Raw genomic sequence first — 26,397 nt, forward strand, 5'->3', positions numbered from 1 at the left:
TGATAGAATTCGCCTGTGAAGCCATCTGGTCCTGGGCTTTTGTTTGTTGGAAGATTTTTTATCACAGTTTCAATTTCAGTGCTTGTGATTTTTCTGTTCATATTTTCTATTTCTTCCTGGTTCAGTCTCAGAAGGTTGTGCATTTCTAATAATTTGTCCATTTCTTCCAGGTTGTCCATTTTATTGGCATACAGTTGCTTGTAGTAATCTCATGATTCTTTGTATTTCTGCAGTGTCAGTTGTTACTTCTTCTTTTTCATTTCTAATTCTATTGATTTGAGTCTTCTCTGTTTTTTCCTTGATAAGTCTAGGTAATGGTCTGTGAATTTTATTTTATCTTCTCAAAGAACCAGCTTTTAGTTTTATTGGTCTTTGCTATTGTTTCCTTCATTTCTTTTCCATTTATTTCTGATCTGATCTTTATGATTTCTTTCCTTCTGCTAACTTTGTGGGGTTTTTTGTTCTTCTTTCTCTAATTGCTTTAGGAGTAACATTAGGTTATGTATTTGAGATGTTTCTTGTTTCTTCAGGCAGGATTTATTGCTATAAACTTCCCTCTTAGAACTGCTTTTGGTGCATCCCATAGGTTTTGGGTCATTGTGTTTTCATTGTCATTTGTTTCTAGGTATTTTTTGATTTCCTCTTTGACTTCTTCCATGATCTCTTGGTTATTTAGTAGTGTACTGTTAGGCCTACATATGTTTGGATTTTTTACAGATTTTTGCCTATAATTGATATCTAGTCTCATAGTGTTGTGGTCAGAAAAGATACTTGATACACTTTCCATTTTCTTAAATTTACCAATGCTTGATGTGTGACCCAAGATATGATGTATTCTGGATAATGTTCCATGAGCACTTGAGAAGAAAGTGTAATCTGCTGTTTTTGGATAGAATGTCCTATAAATATCAATTAAGTCCATCTTGTTTAATGCATCATTTAAAGCTTGTGTTTCCTTATTTATTTTCATTTTGGATGATATGTCCATTGGTGAAAGTGAGGTTCCAAAATCCCCTACTATGATTGCGTTACTGTTGATTTCCCCTTTTACGGCCATTAGAATTTGCCTTATGTATTGAGGTGCTCCTATGTTGGGTGCATAAATATTTACCATTGCTATATCTTCTTCTTGGATTGATCCCTTGATCATTATGTGGTGTCCTTCTCTGTCTCCTGTAATAGTCTTCATTTTAAAGTCTATTTTGTCTGATATGAGAAGTGCTACTCCAGCTTTATTTTGATTTCCATTTGCATGAAATATATTTTTCTATCCCATCACTTTCAGTCTGTATGTGTCCCTAGGTCTGAAGTGTGTCTCTTGTGGATAGCATATATATGTGTCTTATTTTTCTATCCATTCAGCCAGTCTGTGTCTTTTGGTTTGAGCATTTAATCAATTTTCATTTAAGGTAATTATTGATATGTATGCTCCTATTACCATGTTCTTAATTGTTTTTGGGTTTGTTATAGTAGGTCTTTTCCTTCTCTTCTTTTTCCTGCCTAGAGAAGTTCCTTTAGCATTTGTTGTAAAGCTGGTATGGTGGTGCTGAATTCTCTTAGCTTTTGCTTCTCCGTAAAGGTTTTAATTTCTCTGTTGAATCTGAATGAGATCCTTCCTGGGTAGAGGAATCTTGGTTGTAGATTTTCCCTTTCATAACTTTAAATATGTCCTGCCACTACCTTCCGGCTTGCAGAGTTTCTGGTGAAACATCAGCTGTTAACCTTATGGGGATTCCCTTGTATGTTATTTGCTGTTTTTCCCTTGCTGCTTCTAATATTTTTTCTTTGTATTTAATTTTTGATAGTTTGATTAATATGTCTTGGCGTGTTTCTCCTTGGATTTATCCTGTATGGGACTCTGTGTTTCCCGGAATTGATTATTTCCTTTCCCATATGAGGGAAATTTTCAACTATAATCTCTTCAAATATTTTCTCAGTCCCTTTGTTATTCTCTTCTTCTTCTGGGACCCCTATAATTCGAATGTTGGTGCATTTAATGTTGTCCCAGAGGTCTCTGAGAATGTCAATTCTTTTCATTCTTTTTTCTTTATTCTGGTCTGTGGTAGTTATTTCCACTATTTTATCTTCCAGGTCACTTACCCATTCTTCTGCCTCATTTATTCTGCTACTGATTCCTTCTAGAGAATTTTAAATTTCATTTATTGTGTTGTTCATCACTGTTTCATTGCTCTTTAGTTCTTCTACGTCCTTGTTAAAACTTTCTTGTATTTTCTCCATTCTGTTCTCAAGATTTTGGCTCATCTTTACTCTCATTACTCTGAATTCTTTTTCAGGTAGACTGCCTATGTCCTCTTCATTTGTTTGGTCTGGTGGATTTTTACCTTGCTCCTTCATCTGCTGTGTATTTCTCTGTCTTCTCATTTTGCTTAACTTACTGCATTCGGGGTCTCCTTTTTGCAGGCTGCAGTTCATAGTTCCTGTTATTTTTGGCGTCTGCCCCCCATGCATAAGGTTGGTTCAGTGGATTGTGTAGGCTTCCTAGTGGAGGGAACTATTACCTGTGTTCTGGTGGATGAGGCTGGATATTGTCTTTCTGGTGGGCAGGACTCTGTCTGGTGGTGTGTTTGGGGTTGTCTGTGAACTTATTATGATTTTAGGCAGCCTCTCTGCTAATGGGTGGGGTTGTGTTCCTGTCTTCCTAGTTGTTTGGCATGAGGTGTCCAGCACTGGAACATGTTGGTAGTTGAGTGGAACTGGATCTTAGCTTTGATATGGAGATCTCTGTGAGAGCTCTCATGATTGATATTACATGGGGCCAGGAGGTCTCTGGTGGACCAATGTCCTGAACTCAGCTCTCCCATCTTAGAGGGTCAAGGTTGACACCCGGCTGGAGAACCAAGACCCTGCCAGCCACATGGCTCAGAAGAAAAGGGAGAAAAAAAAAAAAAGAAAGAAAGAAAAATAGTAAAGTAAAATTAATTATTAAAATAAATTAAAAAGATATGTTATTAAAATTTTAAAGTAATAATAAAAAAAAAAAGAGACAAGAGAGCAACCAAGCACTCTTGACTTAGGCAGGTCCAGATATTTTCCTGGACTCCATCCTGGCTAGCTCTGGTGCAGTAGCCCCCTTTAGGTTGTGTTCATGCAGCCAACCCCAGTCCTCTCCCTGGGATCTGACCTCCAAAGCCCAAGCCTCAACTCCCAGCCCCCACCCGCCCCGGCGGGTGAGCAGATAAGCCTCTGGGGTGGGTGAGTGCTGGTTGGCACCAATCCTCTGTGCGGGAATCTCTCTGCTTTGCCCTCTGCACCACTGTTGCTGCGCTCTCCTCCGTGGCTCCAAAGTTTCCCCCCGGCTCACCCCCTGTCTCCGCCAGTGAAGTGGCCTCCTAGTGTGTGGAAACCTTTCCTCCTTCACAGCTCCCTCCCAGAGGTGCAGGTTCCATCCCTATTCTTTTGTCTCTGTTTATTCTTTTTTCTTTTGCCTTACCCACGTATGTGGGGAGTTTCTTGCCTTTTGGGAAGTCTAAGGTCTTCTGCCAGCATTCAGTAGGTGTTCTGTAGGAGTTGTTCCACATGTAGATGTATTTTTGATGTCTTTGTGGGGAGAAGGTGATCTCCACATCTTACTCCTCCGCCATCTTGAAGTTCTCCCAAATTATTCTCTGTTGTACCTGCCTTTTATTTTCATTTTACCATAATCTGTTTTTATATACTATGCTTATTTTCTCTGTCACAGCAGAATGAAAAATATACAGAACGCAGGAATTCATCTGTTTCCTCACTGTAACATCATCAGAGGTAGTTTATTGAGAAGCTAATGATGCTTATAAGCTTCAGGGCACTCACTTGCATGTGTCCTTCCCAAGGCTATGGGAGAGACCCTAATAATGCATCCACACAATAGTATTTTTTAATAAAATTTGCAAAACTAAGATTTTTAAACTACATTTGGTTAAGAACATTGGCTCTTCCCTGTCTGATCTCTCCTCTATCAGACTTCTCCTTCTGCCAGGTTGTGATAGACTGGCTGTTTTTTTTTGAAATGCTCCTAAGGAAAGTATGAGATGAAAAGACATTTAGATTGGGTTTAGTGGGGCATGTGTGAAAGAAACTTAACTGAGGTTTCCCAAAGTTGAAAGTAATTATAACATTTTAATGAAATTATTCAGAATGGTTTGTGAGGCCCACATAAACTTTTCTATACTGTCAATAATAATATTTTAAAAACTGATCAACCTGGTTAAAGGAGAAACAGAATTATGTTCTTTTTCTTCTACTGAGAATGATATTGTAAAATAATTGTTATATAAAGTGGCTATCAAAGTATATGCCATCAAAAGTACAAGAAAAAATTTTATAAGGGTGATTATGCAATTATTAATAAAAATATGTTATTTTTATGGATTTTGTAATGTTTGTGGCATTTGTAAGCTTTTGGATTTATTTTAATATGATTTTTTATTTTAAATAACATATTCGTGTTTGTATTTTAACATAGCAGGCATATTTTTGCATCCTTTATCTTATAAAGACAACCCAAATAGATGAGCTTCATACTCCACAAAGCCTAGGTTTGCCCTTGTTTAGTATATAAAAACAATCAATAAATAATGGCTGAATATTTTAAGAATAAATTAATTGTTAATATTCTGTATTATGTATCAAGGACACTCTATTTCAGGATTTTATATATTATCTGAATTTATCTGGAAACCAATGACCACTGAAAGAACTGGTTTTTGTTTTTATTTTTCTTTCCCTTTTTCCCAAATAAGAACTGCACGATATAACTTTGCTTTAAAACATTACTTAAGATTTAGGTCAAAGATGAAGTAACCACATAAGAAGCTCTGAAAGGAAACAAAAATAGAGAAAATAACCAAATGATTTCCACTCATGTGGGTGGCAGTGGTAGAGTTAGAGTGTCCAGATTTTCCTTCTCAGACTATAATCCAACTACTCTTGCTTTAAAAAAAAAAGTCATTTGTTATGAAAATGACAAAAAAAATTGTCATGGAGAGTGAAACCTGAGAAGCTTATTAAATAAGGAAAAGGAATAGAAAAAAATGAAGGTTTTGTATTAATTTAACAGTTCTGGCAATATTACTTATTCTCTTTCAATCTCAATGAAAAGACACCACTAGTGATTCCCTAGGCTCTAAAACAGACTTGCTCCCCAAGAATGCTTACTCAGATCAAATAAAATGTACTCCCATTTCTTATCCCACAACCTGTCCCTGAACTAGATGCTGCTGCTTATTTCGGTCAATGTTATTGTATTCCCTTATTGTTGACCTTAAGATCTTGTTATTTCTCATTATGAAAAGGAATATAAAATGGTCATTATATAACAGAGCAGAATCTTAGTCCAGAATACCTCCACTGTCCTGGTGGGATGAGGAGGTCATGGGGAACAGGTCATAACAGGAATTACTATCCAGACCAGATCTGATCAAAGGACTTTATATCCATTGAACAACTCCTCATATCCTCCTACTCTCATCCCTTGGTAATCACCATTCTATTGTCTACTTCTACACCTTTGACTATTTTAGATGCCTCATATAACAGCAATCATTTAGTTGCTGTCCTTCTGTGACTGACTTAAACTTCTTAGCATAACGTCTTCCAGGTCCCCCTTTCCTCTGTTCCTCCATTCCTCCCTCCTTTCCTTCCTTCCTTCCTTCCTTCCTTCTTTCCTTCCTCCCTCCCTCCCTCCCTCCCTTCCCTTCTTTTCTACAGAATCATCTGATACTGGCATCCTATGCATATCATTAACTTATTGTCAAAATCTGTACTGAAAAATAAGAGGAAACATAATAAGGAAGCTAACATATCAGGAATTCTAATTGGATGAAGAGAATAAAAACAGGAATTCTACCTAAGAAACTCTTAGGTAGAATTTTCATATCATGAATGAATAATGATAACTAATGAATATCAGAGACAATAATGTGTCCTGATACCAATTCTCACTGACAGTTATAATTGGTTGAGAATTTAAAATTTGGTCAAAACTTGTTAAGAGCAATCTGAATTTAGTGTTTTAAAGAAAGTGACAAGGAAAACAAGACATGTTTTAGAAATTCCTTTAAAATATATTTCGTAAATATTATGAAAGCTCTAAGTGAAGGAAGAAACTGTTTAATTCATTGTATAAGACATCATTTGGAGCATAATATTTAACCTCTAATTATTTAAAATGACTATGTGAAAAGACAAGTTTATGAAAAAGTCATACATTGATGGACTTATTAGAAATTCATTTTAGAAATGTATCTAGTTTGAACTATAATTTTTAATTGGATGTTATGGAAATGTAATGGACCCAAATGCTTCCTGTACCCTGTAGGTAAAAAATGTATGTTGAAATATTTTTATTCCTCAGTAAATTAGCAAACCATAATTTAATGCAAATTTGAGAGACATAATCATTTCTAGAAATGAAAACAATCATCTCTAAACTGAGAGCTATGGGATTATGGTGGATTATTCAAAAGCTTAGACATATCTGTGAGGATTTTCTATGTGAAAACTAAATCTAAAAGGTTTGTGCTAGCTTTCTAAAATTTTGAATTGAGACTTTCTCACTAAAATTTTTAAAAGTTACAGGAATTTATGCCTAAAATAATTCTCTGGAATAGAGCTTGGAAACCAGATTTAGCTGCTAGGAAAAAGGGAAAAAATGCTCTATGTTGCCAAATGAAATAGAAATGGTTATTAAAAAACAAAAAGCTGATGCTTGAGAATTTCCTTTCCTAATTAAACATTTGAATATGCCCCAAACCAAACCTCTAAATCCTGAATGGATTATAAAATGAAATTTGCATTTGTTATTTCATATTGAACATTGTTCCTACAGATAAATATTCTGGCTAACTTTTAATTCCAAAGAAAACATTTTTACTTCAGCAAATCTTTAGTTGTACAAATTTTGCACCTTCTCTTTGAGATACATTCCTTATGTCCTGAGACACATGAATAAATTTCTTTTTTAAAAATGTACATCTTTTATCAATATGAATATTGGAGCTGATATATTTTCTCAATGTTAATATTTACCCAATAACACTTAATGATGCACATTGTAAAGATCAAGTGTAATCATATACTTTTTTATCTTAATGCTTCCTATGCCACTACATTTCAATCTAATGATATGTATAAGTAGTAAAAAAAAAAAATTGCTTTTAACAAGAATGATTCCATATTTTGGAATGGAAAGACCATGTAAGTAGGGTTACTTTTGTTTAAACCTAGTCCAGTATTTATTTAACAGTGACATTAAAAGTTACCATTAGTTGTTTGCTAGATTTTTACATTTTTTTCATTTAATCTTCAAAAAATAAAAAAATATGGCTACTATGAGGGAATGAGAGTCAAAAGCCAGTGGCAAGAAGATGTGGGACATGGATACTGCTTTTTCTTTAGGAGACACTTGTTTAAAGGTTCATGGGACTTAGGATGCATAATCAGGCATAGTGGAAGTCACTCTCATCCTAGGGAAAAGTGTGCCATAATTTTTGGAGCCTATCAGAGACCTGAGGTCACAAATCAACCAAGTTATTCAGATTCCAAAGTGTGACAAGCCCCTCCAATAGGAGATGGGACATATAAACTATTTCATCTTAACAGAACATGAGAGGAAGAGGAGGCAACCACAAAAGTAAGAAGAAAAAAACTGAAATCTTTACCAGTCTCTTAAAGACTGTGTCAGCCCAGGATAGCTTAAAATCTCTAGGGCCCCAGATGCAAGGAGATTCCACAACCATTGCCAACCATTCCCTACAGGTCTCCACCAGTGCCTGGGAGGAAGACTGGGGACAAGAGCAAAGCAAAGCTTTGGGAGTATCAGCTGTGCAGGTGAGCAAGACCTGCCAAGATTAGAGGGGGAAGGAGGTAAACCAGAAGAAGCCTATCTGAGCCCTGGGCCCTGAGAGTTCCAAGTAGAGATCAGCAACCACTAGTCCACAGGCTTGAAAGCCACTGGCACTGTGGACACTTCTCCAGTACAAATGGAAAGCCACTTACTCTTGGAGGAAGAGCAAGAAACCTGTCCACTGCCAGACCTGATAATGCTTTAAGAGAAATGGCCTTATTACCCAAAGCAATCTACAGATTTAATGCAATCCCTATCAAATTACTCATGACATTTTTCACAGAACTAGAACAAATAATCCTAAAATGTATATGTAACCACAAGAGACCCTGAATTGCTGAAGCAAACTTAAGGAAAAAGAGCAAAGCTGGAGACATAACCCTCCCAGACTTGAGAAAATACTACAAAGCTACAATAATCAAAACAGCATGGAACTGGCATAAAAGACAAATAGATCAATGGGACAGAACAGAGAGGCCAGAAATAAACTCACATACCTATGGTTAATTAATCTTCAACAAAGGAGGGAAGAATACACAATAGAGAAAAGACAGTCTCTTCAGCGAGTGGTGTTGGGAAATCTGGACACCTCATGTAAATCAATAAAATTAGAATCCTCTCACACCATATACAAAAATAAACTCAAAATGGCTTAAAGTCCTAAATATAAGATACAATACCATAAAACTCCTAGGAGAGAACATAGGCAAAACATTCTCTGACATAAATTGTAGCAATACTTTCTTAGATCAGTCTACCAAGGCAAAAGAAATAAAAGCAAAAATAGACAAATGGGACCTAATCAAACTTTCAAGCTTTTGCACAGCAGAGGAAACCATAAACACAATGAGAAAACAACCTGTGGAACAGGAGAAAATATTTGTGAACGATGCAATCAACAACGGCTTATTTTCCAAAATATACAAATGGCTCATACAACTCAGTAACAAAATGACAATCAACCCAATCAAAAAATGGCCAGAAGACCTAAATAGACATTTCTCCAACATTTCTCCATGCCTGATGGCCAACAGGCACATGAAAAGATTCTCCAGATCACTAATTATTAGAGAAATGCAAATCTAAACCACAATGAGGTATCATTTCACACCTGTCAGAATGGCTATCATCAAACAGACAACAAATAACAAATGCTAGAGAGGGTGTGGAGAAAAGGGAACCCTCCTACACTGTTGGTGGGAATGTAAATTGGTGCAACTACTATGGAAAACAGTATGCAGATTCCTTAAACAACTAAAAATAGAGCTACCATATGAGCCAGCAATCCCACTCCTGGGCATATATTCGAAAAAGACAAAAACTCTAATTCGAAAAGATACATGCATCCCAATATTATTAGCAGCACTATTTACAATTGCCAAGATATGAAAGCAACCTAAGTGTCTGTCAACAGATGAATGGACAAAGAAGAAATTATATACATATATATATATATATATATATATATATATTACTCAGCCATAAAAAAGAATGAAATATTGCCATTTGCAACAACATGGATGGACCTAGAGAATATCATACTAAGTGAAGTAAGTCAGACAAAAACAAATATATGATATCACTTATATGTGGAATCTAAACAATAAGACAAATGAATTTATTTACAAAACAGAAACAGACTCACAGTCATAGAAAACAAACTTATGGTTACCAAAGGGGAAAGGGGGACATGGAATAAATTAGGAGTATGGGATTAACAGATACACACTACAATATATAAAATAAATAAGCATCAAGGACTTAATATATAGCACAGGGAGCTATATTTGATATCTTATAATAACCTATAATGGAAAATAATCTGAAATGTATATATATATATATACACACAACTGAAATACTTTGCTATACACCTGAAACTAACACAATATTGTAAATCAAGTATACTTCAATAATAATAAAAAAAAGAAATGGGCTTGACCAGTGGGAGAAGGGCCCCCAATCGCAGGCAAAAGTCCACTGCCTCTGGGGAAGAAACTGGTAGAAAACCTGCCCCATCCATCAACCTGCCCTGACACTGGGTAAAGCCACCTGCAGGCACAAGAAATACACATGTGCAAGGATCTTGAGCTGTATGCCAAGTAACAAATAACAGCTGGCTTCTGCTGGGGGAGGGGCAAAATGGCAGAGACCCCTGTGTGGCACAGGTAGCAGAGCCTACTTAAAGATGAGGGTGCAGTAGGAACATTGAGAAACACGCTCCAGCATTGCAGCCCTCGCACTCAGAGCAAGGTGGCTTCCGTCCACCACCCGAGGAATTTGAGGCTTGTGGGTTACCCATGAGAACTAAATCAACAAGAGTCAGATGCAGCTCAGCTATGGACTGGATTGACATCAAGATTAAAATCTTCTCTTCGAAAAACACTCTTAAGAAAATGAAAAGATAAGCTACCCACTGAGAGAAAATATTTACTAAACACATATCTGATAAAGAACTCGTTTCCAGAATACAGAAAAACAGACCACAGAAATAAAAAGACAAATAGCCCCTCCCCCCGCCCCAAAAAACATGGGCCATGGATTCAGACACTTCACTAAAACAAAATTCAAATTGGCTAATAAGCACATGAAAAGGTATAGAATATCAAAAGGTAACTTGTTTTCACTTGTTTCCATTAAAATGGCTAAAATTAACAAGTGTTGGTAAAGGATGTGGAGCAGCTGGAACTATCATAGCTGCTGGTGAAAATGCAAAATACTATAGTGGATTTTGGAAAAGTCTGGCATTCTCTTAAAGTGTTAAATATATACCTAATATACAAGCAAGCCATTACATTTCTAGGTATTCAACCACGAACTATTAAAACACATATTCACACAGAGACATATATCCAAATATTCATAGCAACTTTTTCCTTAATAGCCAACACATGAAACAAACCAAATGTCTATAGACCAGTGAATGGTTAAACAGTATATAGTATATTCACACAATGGAATACCACTCAATAATTAAAAGAGAGAAAATACTAATACACACAGCAACATGAAAGACTCTTGAGAGTATTATGCTAAGTGAAACAAGTGAGACAAAGAAAGATTACATACTATTTGACTCCAAAGATAACACATTCTAGGAAAGGTAAACTATAGTGACAGAAGGAAAGATCAGTGGTTCCCAGAAGTTGACATAGGGGAGGGAATCATCCACAGTAGGACACAGAGTAATTCTTTGAGATAATGCAAATATTCTATATCTTGATTGTAGTAGTGGTTTCCACAATTCTATGCATTTGTCAAAACATACTGGACTTAAAGTGGGTAAATTTTATTGAATGTAAATTATACTTTAAAAATAAAAGGTAATATGAAGAATCCATTGAGAAAGAACATTTGATGAATACGAGAGTAAGAATAGATTACTAAAAACAAAAGGTTCTATACAACACAATATTATATGTGAAACAAAATGCAAAGAAGGTTTTGGCCTTAGGAAGAAGAGCAGCCTTGTTCTTGTTACAATAAAAAGGAGGCTTTAGAATTTAAGAAATCTGCCAAAGTTCTATTGAGGTGTGAACTGGGAATTAAATCAAAACTCGTGTTTCCACATGATTAGCACACTACCCATAATTTGTTAGTTCTACATCTAAAGCAAAATTTTACGTCAGCCTGGAATCACAAGAGAGGAAATTGAATAATTCAGATTCTGTGACAAGCATCTAGCTCCATAATCACTAATAAAAACAATTACTGACATTTACTTCTCACACATGCCTGCCACTATGCTATGTACTTTACATGTATTAGCTGAGTTAATCCTTTTAAGGCAGATACCATTTGTATCTTTTACAAACAGGAAGCTGAGGCACAGGGAGATTAAGTCACTTGCCTAAATTCACATAGCTAGTAAATGGTGGTGCTGGGATTTAGAAATCAGGCAGTCTGGCTCCAGATGTCTTTCAAAGTTGGCTTTGAAATCTTTTGTCTCATCAATACAATGCTTTTGAATGCTGCTGAATCAATAATAAGCCATGCTTCTGATTTCTTCATGAACTCATTTCCAAAGAAAAGAAGAAAACAAACAAACAAACAAAAACCCCAAACCCCAAAAGAATGTGTTGCTAGCAAACATGCCTTAAAGGAATTCTCTGAACAGAAAGGAAATGTTAATAGAAGACTTGGAACTTCAGAAAGGAATGTTAAAAATCAGGGTAAATATAGTAGATTATCCTATTTCTCATGAGTTTATTAAATAATACTTCATTGTTGAAGCAAAATGATAATACCACCTGATGTGGGTCTCAAGGTATGTAGAGAAACTGTTTCAGAAGGGTAGAAAGATGTAATGCAAGTATGTTTTCTACCCTTTACTCAAAGCGGCAGAACATCAGCATCAGTAAAGTGCATGCTATAACGTTTACAGCAACAACTACAAAAACTAACAAGGGGATATACTAAAAAAATGCATAAATAAATCAGTATAGAATCCTTAAAAACCATTCAAATAATCAATAAGAAGTTAAAAGAGAGAGAGAGAAACAGTGGAATGATAAACAGAGAAAACAGAAAACAAATAAAAGGGCAAACTTAAGCCTTAACATATCAACAATTTCTTAAATCCAAATCATCTATGCCGGTTTAAAAATAGACATTAGCAGAGTAGATTAAAAAAACAACAAACCAAAAGCATGCTGACTATAAGAAACTCACTTCAAATACAACATAGGTAGACTGAAAGTGAAAGGATGGAGAAAATGTACCAAGCAAACATTAATGAAAAAGAGAAAACGAGGAGTTGTCTGCATTGATTTCAGGTAGAGTAGTCTTCAGAACAAAGAAAATTATTAGAGACAAAGAGGTGTATTGTATAATGATAAAAGGATCAATCTACTAGCAAGACAAAAATGTCTTTCATGAAAAATAGTTAAAACTCATCAGAATGGCTCAACTATTAATTAGATGCGAACAATATCAATGCAGAAAGGAACATTAGTAAGTTTCAGTGTGAACATGACAGTGTGGCATTATAGTAAGTTGAAACAATAATATTACAACAAAACTGACAGTTAAAAGGACAACTAGAAAATAATGTCCAAAATGGAAATGAGAAGATCAACATGTCCTTAGACAGTGGACAATAAGACAGCTGGCAAAATATAATCAAGCTTCAGATTAAATGAAGTTCTATTGTTCTGTATTTGTTTCAGAAAATGTCTGTAGGAGCTTCCCTGGTGGTGCAGTGGTTAAGAATCTGCCTGCCAATGCAGGGGACACAGCACTGGTCCGGGAAGATCCCACATGCCGTGGGGCAACTAAGCCCGTGTGCCACAACTACTGAGCCTGCGCTCTAGAGCCCACAAGCCACAACTACTGAAGCCCACGTGCCTAGAGCCCGTGCTCAGCAACAACAGAAGCCACCACAAGAAGCCCGCGCACTGCAATGAGCAGTAGCCCCCGCTCACCACAACTAGAGAAAGCTTGTGCACAGCAACAAAGACCCAATGCAGCCAAAAATGAAAATTAAAAAAAAAAAAAGTGGCTGTAACTGAACTATCACAGATGGTATATCCAGCTTTTTTGTTAATAGCTTAACTACATGAGTCATTAATTTATAAGTCATTGTTATCATCACATGTTTCTCAATCTACCTCTAGAACTCCTTGAAAATCATTTAAAATGGGTTTGTTGAGGGTGAAGAACAGTGAATGAGATTAGTATATGTAAGTCTGGTATGTCAGAGCACTGAAAATATGCACATGACTCTTATGTTAAAGCATGATTCAGTTATAGAGCCATGGTAATGATCCTCGAGTTCTGAGAAACACTACATGCTGAAATAAAAGACTGAGAAAATAAATATAACTATAAATGGCAACTGGTTATAAAAAACAGCAACTATAACAGAGTTATACAGAAACAAAAGCATGGCTTTTTGTGCCTATATACATATTATAATAATCATCTCGATTGAAATTGTCAGGTAATTTCACATATGTATAAGAACTTGTCAAAGACATAAATTTTGAAAAGAAAGTACTTTATATAGAACAATAACTGAAAATAATGATGTTATTTTTAACAGTAGTCATTTTACCCCACCTTTCCCTGGTTTGAATTACTACATTATTTTCAGTACATTCCTCCCAACATTCCTTATTTATACTCAAATAATTTTTATTCTCACATGCAATTTTCTTTTATCTTAATGTTTTAATTTTTCATGCAGCAAACCTACATAACTTTTTTTTAGTACAGTGATAATTTCGTGGCCTACAGACTTTGAATGTAGAACTTTGAATTTTAACTTTTCATTATCAATGACCCCTGACTGATCTTACATAAACAACTTGAGTTAAAAATATCTGTTTACATATATGTAGACATGAAATAAAAGGAAACTCTAAAGGCATGCTCAGATCCAATTTTGGACAATGGCCTGTATGCTTGAAAATATATATTTCTTGAAAGTAAATCTATTCCTATTTCTTTGTATATAGAACTACAGCTATAACATTCCAGGATTATAACATAGTCTTTATACCACCTATGATTTGCCTCTATAATTAATTAATATCATAATACTATACGAGTTTTCTGAAGGAGGGAGGATCTCTAGTGTAATCTCTCTCATGTTTAATATTGTGGATATATTTCTATTCTCTTTTCAAGAATTCAGATCTCTGGAATACAGCAACATCTGAAAACGGTATAGCAAAATTACAACGAATATTCCCAGTGCTTCTCCTCCCATATTTTATTGAGTAACCACCGCCATATGGTTCACTGGTACTTGTTCTCATGAAACCTGTATTTTAGTCCCGTTTAAGCCAGCAAATATTTAAATGGTCTTGTGCATACTATTCATTCATTCAAAAAAAGAATTATCAAGTGCATAAGTGCTAGACATTGGGAATACTATAATTAAAGATAAATTCTGTCCTCAAGTTGCTTACTGACTGGTAAGCAAAATAATTATATTATCGTTTGTAAATACCAGATAAGCTAATTTTAGGTTCTCTAAGTATCTCAAAGGTTAATCATGGAAAGCTTCCTAACTGGACATGAAAAGACAAACTGTGCATCTTAGATTGAGCTGCCTGGAAACAGATTTTGAGATGGAGAGTTTCATGATAAGATATATCAGTGAGTACTGCCAAAAAGAAAATCTGGAAAGGAGCGCCAGTGCATCCATTCACTACTAGAGTGTGTGTGTGTATGTGTGTATGTATGTGTATGTGTTCAAAGACATAAAAGAGAACAAACTAAGAGAATGACAAGCAAATAGAATAGAAAGCCCAGGGGAGAGAGAAAGAGAGGGAGAGAGACAGAGAAAGAATAAACATTTGTTCAAGGATCTGAAAGTACCTCAGTATGGTGGGAAACACAGAATACGGTAAGAAACTAGTTATGAATTTAGGGGTAAGAGTGGCCAGGTCTTGAAGAGCCATATATGCCATGGAAAGAGCCTTAGAATTTATCCTCAAGAAATAGGTAGGAAAATGGGAGGTTTTAAGCAGGTGTTGATGACATGCTCAATTTGTGTATGGTGTTGACAACAGAATACATAAGGGGAAAGACGAAAGGCAGAATGAGGAAATGGTTATAATAGCTTACAGAAGAAGATATGATGTCCTAAACTAAAGGCATTCATAGAGAGAATGGAAACAGTGGAATTACTTGAACGGTAGGAAGGAAAAGTGATAGGCTTTGGTGATGGACTGGATGTGGGGACTGAAGGAGAAGGAAGGCCAAGGTGATTTCTTAGTTTCTGACTTTGATAATTGGATTAAAGATGTTGCCATTGACAGAGATGAGCACCCAGAAGGAAAAAGTTAGGGAAGATGTTCAATAAAGAGTTGGATATGTGAATCTTTGTACTATGGAGAATGATTTGGGTAAGTAATTTATAGAAAAAAAAAACAGAAGCAATTAGAACATATGAAAATAATTTAGGAATAATATAGAAAACAAAAAAAGATGGAACTATCATTTAAGGTTGCACTAAATTATAAAAACTGTGGAGGAGATTATGAAGAAATTATTCGTTTCTTAATTTGTAAAAAGGATTTGCAGAACTGACAGCTTACCTCTCTCTCCTATGTTCAATATGAGATGTAAGTAAAATTTCTGATAAGAGGATTCTTTGAAAAAATTACAATACAGACATAATCATGTTACCTAAGTGACTAATTTAAATACCTACTGCTCTCATCATTCCTTTTTTGTCTCTTCCATATTTTTTTCTTTTTCTGCCAGAAACTTAATCTCAGGTGTATCTCAAGATTCATTCCTGGTTCACTATTTTTGTTTGTTTGTTTTGTTTTTATTGGGGTATAGTTGTTTTACAATGTTGTGTTAGTTTCTACTGTACAGTCCTATGTGCTATACAGCAAGTTCCCATTAATTACCTATTTTATACATATTAGTGTATACATGTCAATCCCAACCTCCCAATTCATCCCTCCGCCCCCTTTCCACCCTTGGTGACCATATGTTTGTTCTGTACATCTGTGTTTCTATTTCTGCCTTGCAAACCAGTTCATCAGTACTGTTTTTCCAGATTCCACAGATATGAGTTAATATACGATATTTGTTTTTCTCTTTCTTACTTCACTCTGTATGACAGTCTCTAGGTTCATCCATATCTCTATAAATGACCCAATTTCATTCCTTTTGATGGCTGAGTAATATTCATGTACAGCATCTTCTTTATCCATTCATCTGTCGATGGGCATTTACGCTGCTTCCATGACCTGACTATTGTAAATAGTGCTGCAGGGAACACTGGGGTGCATGTGTCTTTTTGAATTATGGTTTTCTCTGAGTATATGCCCAGTAGTGGGATTGCTGGGTCATATGGTAATTCTATTTTCAGTTTTGGGAGCAACCTCCATACTGTTCTCCATAGTGGCTGTTTCAATTTACATTCCCACCAACAGTGCAGGAGGGTTCCCTTTTCTCCACATCCTCTCAAGCATTTATTGTTTGTAGATTTTTTGATGATGCCCATTCTAAAGGGTGTAAGGTGATATACCTCATTGTAGTTTTGACTTGCATTTCTCTAATAATTAGTAATGTTGAGCATCTTTTCATGTGCCTCTTGGCCATCTGTAGGTCTTCTTTGGAGAAATGTCTATTAAGGTCTTTGGCCCATTTTTTGATTGGATTGTTTGTTTTTTTGATATTGAGCTGCATGAGCTGTTTATATATTTTGGAGATTAGTCCTCTATCAATTGATTCATTTGCAAATATTTTCACCCATTCTGAGGGTCGTCTTTTCATCTTATTTATGGTTTCCTTTGCTGTGCAAAAGCTTTATGTTTAGTTAGGTACCATTTGTTTATTTTTGTTTTTATTTCCATTACTTTAGGAGGTGGGTCAAAAAGGATCTTGCTGTGATGTATGTCAAAGAGTGTTTCTCCTAAGAGTTTTATAGCGTCTGGCCTTACATTTAGGTCTTTAATCCATTTTGAGTTTATTTTTCTGTATGGTGTTAGGAAGTGTTCTAATTTCATTCTTTTACATGTAGCTGTCCAGTTTTCCCAGCACCACTTATTGAAGAGACTGTCTATTTTCCATTGTATATTCTTGGCTCCTTTGTCATAGATTAGTTGACCATAGGTGCATGGGTTTATCTCTGGGCTTTCTATCCTGTTCCATTTATCTATATTTCTGTTTTTGTGCCAGTACCACATCGTCTTGAATACTGTAGCTCTGTAGTATAGTTTGAAGTCAGGGAGCCTGATTCCTCCATCTCCATTTTTTTCCTCAAGATTGCTTTGGCTATTCAGGGTATTTTGTATCTCCATACAAAATTTTAAGATTTTTTTGTTCTAGTTCTGTGAAAAATACCATTGGTAGTTTGATAGGGATTGCACTGAATCTGTAGATTGCTTTGGGTAGTATAGTTGTTTTCACAATGTTGATTCTTCCAATCCAAGAACATGGTATATCTCTCCATCTGTCTGTGTCATCTTTGATTTCTTTCATCAGTGTCTTACAGTTTTCTGAGTACAGGTCTTTTACCTCCTTAGGTAGGTTTATTCCTAGGTATTTTATTCTTTTTGTTGCAATGCTGAATGGGATTGTTTCCTTAATTTCTCTTTCTGATCTTTTGTTGTTAGTATATAGGAATGTAAGAGATTTCTGTGCATTGATTTTGTGTCCTGCAACTTTACCAAATTCATTCATTAGCGCTAGTAGTTTTGTGGTGGTGTCTTTAGGATTTTCTATGTATAGTATCATGTCATCTGCAAACAGTGATAGTTTTACTTCTTTTCCAATTTGTATTCCTTTTATTTCTTTTTCTTCTCAGATTGCCGTGGCTAGGACTTTCAAAACTATGTTGAATAATAGTGGTGAGAGTGGACATCCTTGTCTTCTTCCTGATCTTAGAGGAAATGCTTTCAGTTTTTCACCATTGAGAATGATGTTTGCTGTGGGTTTGTGGTATATGGTCTTTATTATATTGAGGTAGGTTCCCTCTATGCCCACTTTCTGGAGAGATTTTATCATAAATGGGTGTTGAATTTTGTCAAAAGTTTTTTCTGCATCTATTGAGATTATTATACGGTTTTTATTCTTCAATTTCTTAATATGGTGTATCACATTGTTTGATTTGCATATATTGAAGAATCCTTGCATCCCTGGGATAAATCCCACTTGATCATGTGTTCACTATTCTTTTTTCCTCAGTCCCATTTCTTGGTTTATTTCATCTACCCTCAAAAATTTAACTGCCATTTATACACTTAGAAGTTTGAAATGTTTCCAGCTGTGACATAGTTTCTGAGGCTGAGTCACATCTTGAGCTAACTAAAGAATATAGTCAATGGTATGTCCCCCCAAATCCTACTTTAATTTGTCCTTTTCCCCAAAACCTTTATTTGTATATTCTCAGTGAAGTTAGGAGCACCATAGTCTATGCAATTATACATGCCAGAAACCAGAGAACATATAGACTCCTCCCTTTTCCTCACACTATAGTCAGCCAATCACCACACTCTTATAGTAATTGTACCTCTTTTTTTTAATTGATAAACTTTATTTTTAGAGCAGTTTCAGGTTCACAGAAAAATTGAGTGGAAAGTACAGGGATTTCCCATTATTTGATTACCCCCAGTCCACGCACACCATCACCCCCATTATTCATATCCCACACCACACTAGAACATTTGTTAAAATTCATGAAACTCCCTTGACACATCCTTATAACCCAGTCTATAGTTTACACTAAGGTTCACCTTTGGTTTTGTAAATTCTATGGGTTTTGACAAATAATGTCATATGTCCACCACTGTAGTGTTTTACAGAATAGTTTCACTGCCCTAAAAATCTCTTGAGCTCTACCTATTCATTCCTCCCTCCCCAGTAACCTCTGGAAACCACTTATCTTTTTACTCTCTCCATAGTTTTTTTCCAGAATGTCATATAATTGGAATCATACAGTATGTAACCATTTCAAATTGGCTTCTTTCACTTAGCAATATAGAGTTAACGTTCCTCCATGTCTTTTCACGGTTTGACAGCTCATTTCTTTTTAGAGCTGAATAATACTTCATTATCTGGATGTACCATAGTTTATTTATCCATTCATCTACTGAAGGACATATTGACTGCTCCCAAGTTTTGGCAATTATGAATAAAGTTGTTATAAAAATCTGTGTGGGAACACTGTTGGTGGGAAGGTAACTTGGTACAGCCATTATGGAGAACAGTATGGAGATTCCTTAAAAAACTAAAAATAGAACTACCATATGACCCAGCAATCCCACTCCTGGGCATATACCTGGAGAAAACCATAATTTAAAAAGATACATGTACCCCAATGTTCATTGCAGCACTATTTACAATAGCCAGGACATGGAAGCAATTTAAATGTCCATCAACAGAGGAAAGGATAAAGAAGATGTGGTACATAAATACAGTGGAATATTACTCAGCCATAAAAAAGAACAAAATAATGTCATTTGCAGCAACATGGATGGACCTAGAGATTGTCATACTGAGTGAAGTAAGTCAGACACGGAAAGACAAATATCATACAATATCACTTATATGTGGAATCTTAAAAAAAAAAGGGTACAAATGAACTTATTTACAAAGCAGAAGTAGAGTCACAGATATAGAAAACAAACTTATGTTTACCAGGGAATAAGGGAGGGGAGGAGGGATAAATTGGGAGATTGGGACTGCCATATACACATTACACTATATAAAATAGATAACTAGTAAGAACCTGCTGTATAGCACAGGGAACTCTACTCAATACTCTGTAATGGCCTATATGGGAAAAGAATCTAAAAAAAAAGTGGATATATGTATATGTGTAACTGATTCACTTTGCTGTACGCCTTAAACTAACACAACAATGTAAATCAGCTATACTCCAATAATTTTTTTTTTAATCTGTATGACTTTGTGTGGACATATGTTCTCATCTCCTTTGGGTAAATACCAGAGAGCACAATTTCTGGATTGTTTGTTAAGATTATGTAAGTGTTGTAAGAAACAACCAAACTGTCTTCCAAAGCGTCTGTACCATTTTGTATTCCCACCTGCAGTGAATCAGAGTTCCTGTTGCTCCATCCACATCCTTGCCAGCATTTGGTATTATAAGTGTTCTGGATTTGGGTCATTACCATAGCTGTGTAGTGGCATTTCACTGTTGTTTTAATTTGCAATTCCCTGATGAAAAATTATGTTACATATCTTTTCATATGCTTAGTTGTATATCTTCTTTGAAGAGGTGTCTGTTCAGATCTTTGGCTAATTTTTTAATAGAGTTTATTGATTTCCTTATTCTTGGATTTTAAGTGTCTTTGGATATTTTGGATAACAGGACTTTATTAGATGTGTGTTTTACAAATATTTTCTTCCAATCTGTGGCTTGTCTTCTCATTCTCTTGACATTGTCTTTCACCGAGCAGAAATTTTTAATCTTAATGAAGTCCAGCTTATCAATTCTTTCTCTCATGGGTTGTGCCTTTGGTGTTGTATCTCAAAAGTTATCACTATACCCAAGGTCACCTAGATTTTCTATGTTATCTTCTAGAAGTTTAATAGTTTTGCATTTTACATTTAGGTTTATGATACATTTTGAGTTAATTCTTGTGAAGGGTGTAAGGTCTGTGTCTAGATTCATTTGCATCTTTTCATATCTTATCTAGACTCATTTGTATCTTTTCATATCTTATCGTCATCAGTCATCATCCTGATTACTATTTTCTTAGTCATTGCCTTATCAACCTTTTCTTGATTATTGCATGATCCACTTAATTTTGTCCTCTTTAAACTCATCTTTCACCCTGCAACCAAGGTAATCTATCTAACAAGCAAATCATACCCTATGCCTTCTGGCTCCCATTCCTAAGAGGATTTGCTGGCAAGGATTTTAGAAGGATCTTGAGCATATCATACAAAGTCTCTTTCTACCTCTTCCTACCTCTCTCATGTCAGCTTTCACAACTCCCTGCCTCTACAGTTTCATTATTAAACAATAACCCTTTGCATGAATTTGTAATTCACATCTCTTTGCATTCATCAATTTTATTCTTTTTGTTTGTGGTCTCTTCAGACTTTTTCTTTGGCTACAATGAGAATCCTTCAAAGCTCAATCCAAGCATCCTTTCCCTAAGAGAGTATTCCCTAGACTCATAGCTTATTTTATTTTAAATTCTGAACCCATTCGCTTAGCTTCTATAATGCTCTATACAGTCCTGAATATTAACACTTCATAGACTTTATTGCCACATGTATGTTTTTATGTCTGTCTCTCCTGATAAACTGTCAGCTACTCAAAGATAGGGGCAATGTCTAAATCATGTTTGTAGTTTTCATGCAGTTCCTGGGACAGGATAAATCTTTCAAGCATACATGTTGGACACTTGCTGCACTTATTGTGATCATTTCGCAATATATTCAGGTGTCCACTCATTGTTGTACACCTGAAATTAATGTAATGTTGTAAGTAAATTATACTCAATACAAAATTAAATTAAAATAAAATAAAAAACATACATGTTGAACTGAGTTGAATAAAGTGAATAACACCAACGCAGTACTACTTCTGCCATTCCACCTGCGCCATTACAAACTGTCTCTCGATCTAATTTTTCACCTTTGGCTCTTGAAACAGACGATTGAGAACAGGAGGAAAGATTAAAGAAGGGTAAGAATTAAATTTAAATTTAATAATACCTTCTGCTCTGGGCTTTATTTTCCTCTCAAAGTCTATTGTAACATGCTTGCTTTCTTAAGCAGCAAGATTAACTGAAATTAATGATGCCAAGATGGCTGTTCTCTCAACATCAGAAAGGGAATGAAATGTGGCAGTTGTGCCAAGGACTTGGAGTCAGAAGGCCTGTGTACTACTTCTGGATTTGATGGCAACCTGCTGAATGTCCTTGAGCAGTTTCCTTAACCTCTCCATTTGCCTGCATTTCCTGTACTATAAAAGGTGCCTATGAGTACTTCACGCAAGACTCCTGGGGATCCTCATTTGAAAGGCAGTACAGAAGTGTCCTTATTCACATCTCTTTGAGAGTAAGGGACTTGGATAACAGTGAAAAGTAAGGCACCCTCCCAAGAGGTTAAAATCAAGAAGCAGAGAAAACTTGAAATCAAGTTAGGTGATGAATTTAAAAGCCTATTCTGTTTTTTAATACGGCTAATGAGTTTCCTGCCCCAAACCAATGTAGATCAGTTCAAAACAAGAAGCCTTTATTTTCCAGTGACTTAAGGTCGGTCAACCTGTGTGGCCATCCTACAAGCTAACAAAATATGTTTTTGTGCAGCGGCATGTATCCGACTTTTATGTTTATAGTCATGTACAGTAAATTTGCTTAAAAGTGATTTTCTCCCCAAATGAGAAGTTGTTGAAATTTGCTCCTCTTTAATTATATACTTTTAGCTACACAAAGAGTTGAATATATAAAATCTACTTTGACAAGATACAGAGAAAGAGCAAGAGCAAAATGATAAGGATTTCAAATATGAAAATTTAGGAAGTTTTCTTAAAAGTTATTTTTATGACATAAGTTGTAAAATCTAGGAAAGTATTCCATATAACTTCTTAAATAAATGTTACAAACCACATATTTGTGAGCCTTTGAAGGGTTTTTTGTTGTTGTTGCTACCAAAGAAGAAAATAGAGTTCTCAGGACAAGCCATAATTTGTTAGAAAAAATATAAAGGTTGTGACAGAAAGCCTATATTGTGCATTTTCTATACTCTAATTCAGGTACAAGTTCAGGATACCTTTTAACTTTATAGCAAAGTGACATAAGAATTAAATATTTGCATACTGCTTATAAATATCTTGCAGATTAAAAGAAGCTAGTCATCTCAGGCAGTCTTTTTTTTTTAATATTGTCACATGAATAAAGCGTGGGTTTTTTTTTTTTTTTTTTTTTTTTTTTTTGCTGTACGCGGGCCTCTCACTGTTGTGGCCTCTCCCGTTGCGGAGCACAGGCTCCGGACGCACAGGCCCAGCGGCCACGGCTCACGGGCCCAGCCGCTCCGCGGCATATGGGATCCTCCCAGACCGGGGCACGAACCCGCATCCCCTGCATCGGCAGGCGGACTCTCAACCACTGCGCCACCAGGGAGGCCCAAGCGTGGGTTTTTTAAGACAGAAAAGACTGTCTTAACTTGAGTTAGAAATTTGAATCCATCTCCTCTAGTGCACCTACACATTCAGGCTCTCTCTTTAGCCCTGTGTCTTTCCCTACACTGTTGCCAGAGTTAGCTTTGGAAAATCATAAATGATAAAATCCACTTGGTGATGAAATAACTTTGATGGTTATTCATGGTTTGAAAAAAAACCTATATATTTAGTCTAATAACTGAATCTTTTATAACTTGCTCCTAATCTGACACCCTTGTTTTATCTTTCAAGGAAGTCCCTCTCTCTACCAGTGAACATTTTTACTACTGTGATCGTATATCAAGATCCAAGTCAAAGCCCATATTTCCATCCTCCTCAACCCTTCCTCTCTCCCACAGCATGTTGTTTAATTCCTATTACAGTAGTTATCATACCCCATCTTATGAGAAATACTCATAAACCATTATGAGTATAATGCTCACAGTACACAATACTCACAATGCATAGAAAGCAATAACTCAATCTACTTGGAGAAGTTGATGTCTGAAGAATCCAGTATTTTTAAATTGCTGACATAACACTTCATGCTGGGGTGTACTACTTAATTCACTTACCCATTCAGTCACTCCTTACTGAGCAATGATTGGATAGTTAAGACTTTTAAAATTACCAGTGGTCAAAACTCATGAGTTAGCTCAGCAAACTTCTTCATAAGATTATACGTTTATCTTATATAATCAAAGATAGCTAGAGATAATGAAATTAAATTGTCTAACATTAGCAAATTTTTTTTAAAAATCTGATGATAGTGTGATTAAACAGATATTCTCACACATTATTTTGAGAGCATAAATTGATATATCAGTAATATCTTTGGAATTATATTTTGTTGTATGTATTACGAGCCTTAAAATATGGATTTATTTGGATGTGATAATTCTACACCAAGTAATTTATAGTTAGGTAATCATCTGAAACAGAATATAAAAGTTTATCTCACTAAATATGCTGATGTACAGACATATACTCTAAAACTTTGGAAATAAATGAAATGCCCCATAATAGGAAAAAAATAATCATGATATGGCCTTAAATTAGAATATATGTAGCAAATTATTTCCTCTTTCATTTTAGCAATGAAGAAACTGAGACTTATTCTACTCAATAAATACTTACTGAGCATTCCTATCTGGCAGAATGTTCATGGTATTCTGTTACAGCATTTAAACAGAAAGATGAAAATCTCTGTCCTCAAGTAAATCACCTTATCATGGGGAAAGGCTGACAGTAAACAAAATATCTACATTGCACCATGCTTTTTATTAGGCAATTTCATACTCTATTTACTTACACTCAGAACAACATTGGGAAGTAGAAACTGAGGCTTAGAGAGGATAAGTAATTTGTCCCAAATCCACAGCCAAGAAGTAGCAGGGCTAGCAGTCAAACCTCCAGTTATCTAATTCTAAAGCCAGCAATTTTTTACCAGTCAGATTTGTGAAATTTAGGACATTTTTCAGTTCTTTCCTTTGTAAAACTCACCTTGGGATATGAATCCAATCCAAAGTTGCTACAGGATTGATTGTCTTAATTAATGATTTTTGGAGAATTGGAGGGGGTTGTTCGTTCATTTTATTTTTTTAATTGTGTTTTTAAAGGTGTAAAATTGACCTGAAGGCCTTAGCCTGGGGATAGATATGCCAACCATTGGAAAGGTTGCTCTGGAATTAAATAAAACAGTTCTCTAATATAGCTGTAGAGCTGCAACTTAATGAGAACATTTATATAAGCTTCTGGAGTGAACTCAGTGCTCACTGAAAATCTACTGTATTCAGTTTTTGCTTTTAATACACACTAATAACTCAGAGTGCCCCTAGGAGAGCTTAAGAATTTGGTGTAAAATAAATAATATGGAATTAGTTTCTCTCGATTCATTCCTGATTGTCACAGCTAACAAATTATTGATCCTAAGAATTATTTATTAAAGGTAAAGTTGGAAGAAAAAAGTAAAAATACGCCATCATTCAAAATTTAATGGTGTAAACAGCTAGATTTACTCCAGTCTACTAGGCTAACTTGGCAGTCTATTGCCTGCGCCAATCATAATAAGCAAAACTGACCTCATGCCAAGATGTTGGAGTATAAAGCTGAGGCTATTACAAGGTTTCCATTCTATAATTTTGTATTAGGTTGCTCTACTCTTTTCCCCCATGTAAACAAATGAATTTTTTTCTCATATGAGGTATATTAAATTCAGAGACTGAATTGGATAAGCACTCGGCTTAGATTGTACAACTGTTTATATTCTGAGTATAGACAAGTTAAAGCCTTGAGTGCTCTTTTGAAAGGTTGTGATTAAGTTTTTCATTGAAAAAAGGTGTCATTGACACCAATATAGCCTAAGATTTGGGTGTTACCTTTTCAAAAGTCCACAAGAGAAATCCTCATTCCAAATTCACTAACTTAGTTATAGACACATATAAAGAAAAGAACTCATCCCTCATAACTGGACTTTATTAACTTTCAAATTTTGATAGAAATCATTCCATAAGAAAAACATTGTAACTCAGAAATATCAAGAGAGGATATTAGCTTCTTCAAATTCTGTTTCTCCTAGTAATTTTGTCTCAGGAGGCTAACTACTGATCTAGGAACTGATCCTCAGCTTTATAGATGTCACCTCTTCTCCCAAATTTTATGTATATATGTATGTATATATATATATAATTTTATATATATATACATACATATATATACACACACATCATTTTAACAGTCAACTAATGAAATGACAGAATTTTAATATCCTTATTTATAATGCCATGCTAGGGATCAGAATATTTATTTCTATAATGAAATATAGCCCTTCCTGGAATAAATTAAATACCTAAGAAACAAAATGAGTACACTTAAGGCTGCTTGTCAAATACAGAATTCCAACAAATGAGATTGAAAGCACTTGAGGAGTGTTTTATCCCTTTAGGGT

Source organism: Mesoplodon mirus (assembly GCF_964341445.2).
Source record: "Mesoplodon mirus genome assembly, chromosome: 16".
Taxonomy (NCBI): domain Eukaryota; kingdom Metazoa; phylum Chordata; class Mammalia; order Artiodactyla; family Ziphiidae; genus Mesoplodon; species Mesoplodon mirus.